Source organism: Fibroporia radiculosa (assembly GCF_000313525.1).
Source record: "Fibroporia radiculosa TFFH 294 genomic supercontigs, scaffold22166, whole genome shotgun sequence".
Lineage (NCBI taxonomy): Eukaryota > Fungi > Basidiomycota > Agaricomycetes > Polyporales > Fibroporiaceae > Fibroporia > Fibroporia radiculosa.
The window spans coordinates 98,366-100,691 of NW_012133503.1; positions in this window are offsets into that span (position 1 = coordinate 98,366).

The window sequence follows — 2,326 nt, forward strand, 5'->3', positions numbered from 1 at the left end:
GAAGACGAGGAAGAGGTTCGAGACGAAGAACAGCACGACGGCGGGCGTCCACGCGCGGAACGGCGCGCGCCACGCCTCGTCCGCTGCGTGCCCGAGGGCGGCGAGGGCACCGCGGACTGGCGCAGGCGCACGCAGGAGCAGCAGCCCGGCAGAGACGAACGTGTTGATGAGTGTCAGCGGGTATGTCGTCACTGGCGGGCGGGTTAGCGAGCGAGCGAGACAGAGGGACGGGAGCGTACTGTTGAGCATGAGGAGGTACGCGTCGCCCGGGGGGACGACGAGCAACAGCGCGACGGTAACGAGCCACTGGGCGCCGAGGCCGGGGAGAGGCGCACCGAACGGCTTGGTGCTTGCGAAGAACGCGGAGAACGGCAGGATGCCCTCGCGTCCGAGCTCCTGGATGACTGCGAGGTGTAAGCGCGCAGCTGACGGCCTAGATGACAATTCGGTGCTCACCGCGCCCGTGCGTGAACAGCACGGTGAGGACGTTTGCAAGGGTGGACAGGGCAACGATGGCGCTGACGGCCTATGGGCGGGGTCATCAATGGTGTTGATATGCACGCGAACTACGCACTCTTTCTGCGCCGATACCCCATAGCTTGCCAAAGAAGAGTGCCGCTACGATCCGCCCGCTCCCCAATATCTCGCCCTTCGGGACGACAGCAAAGTAGGCTATATTGGCGAGGAGATATGCCACCGTCACCGACATCATCGCGAGCGGCGCAGCACGCTTCATCGTGCGGACGGGGTCGCGCACCTCCGACAACGCGTAGTTGGCGTTGGAGTAGCCTACGAAAGACCTACGCACTTTGGGGTCAGCAAGTACATTCGCTGCCGACAGATGCACGCGCGACAAAGCGCGGAGGATCGCTCACCAGACGACCGTAAACATGCCCATCACAAACGCGTTCGCTCCGTTCCGCCCGCTCCCCTCCCATATCTGGTCCCAATCAAAATTGTGCGGACGCTGTCCGCGTACTCAGCCGGGAGCTCCACTGCGGCCGAGACTGCACTCACATCTGTGAGCTCGAAACCCGGCAGCCGCGCGAGGACCGCGAGCCCACTCAGGCCGATTGCGGCGATTACGAGGAGCTTGAACGCGCCGAGCGTATTCTGCACACGGATGCCCCAGCGCGGAAACGCGCCATGCAAGACGAGCGCAAAAGTGATACAGAACACGCTTGCGAGGCGTGCGGCGCGCGGCGAGGGGGCGTGCGCAGGGTCTAGCGCATGCAGGACGTCTGTAAAGAGTGTGAGTTTAGGCCGGTCTACAACCGCCGAACGTAAGGTAGACGCGTACATTCGCCGAAGACGCTGCTGTTTGCGACTTCCCATCCCTAAGAGGTGTCAAGTGGGGAGCGACGACTTTGTCAAGGCGGCTTACGAGGAGGACCGCGTACGCGGCGTACACGCAGGAGGCGAAGAAGCGCGGGCGACGATAGATGAATTCGAGGTAGTTTTTCTCGCCACCGCTACGCGGGAGACCCTGGGGATGCTGTGGGCACGGCGGTGCGCTCGAAGAAAAAAGTAGTACGTACGGTTCCGAGCTCGATGTATACGGCCGTGCCGCATCCTGCGACGGTGGCTCCGATGAACCACAGCACGAATGAGAGCCCGACGCTGCCGGATGCACGGAGGATGACGCTAGGCGTTGCGAATATGCTGCGCAGAGTGTAATAAGTTCAGACAGACGCACGTGCAGTGTCTGTATGCTTCACCTTGTGCCAATGACACGGTTGAAAATCAGGAATGCCGTGCTCGTGAGCCCTGAAAAACAAAGATAAGGTCTCCCCGCGCGCACAACCTATTCCTGCAGCATACACGCACCTAGTCGTCGTGTTTCTGGGGGGACGTCGTCAAATTCCTCCCCACGTGCAGCGCCATCTTTCGCCGGGTATATGCTGGTCAGTTAGTGAACGCCGCCTGTTGAAGAACGACTTACCGTTGCTCGGTTCTTGCCCCCCGTCGAGGAGCGTCTGTCGCGCTCCGTCCCCTGGGCCGCCGAGGAGCGGCTCTGTCTCGCGCACGTATGCGTCTTGAGCCATACCGATTTCTTGGGGGTGCACTCTGTATGTGGATGGAGAAGACAAAGGGGAAGCGTGGGTGCGAGTTGCTCAGCCTGCACGTCGCGTCGCTGTTAGAGCGTGCGCATTGATTGCTCGGTTTACGATAGAGCGAGTCGCTATCTCGGGTTCTCGGGTTGTTGCGCAATTCGGGTGGGAATATCGTCAGTTGCGACGACTGACGACTGAGATCTCAGTCAAAATCTCGTCGGGGCAATCTGAACCGTCTGGAAAGGCCCCGGGCTGAGCCTTTTTTTTTTTTT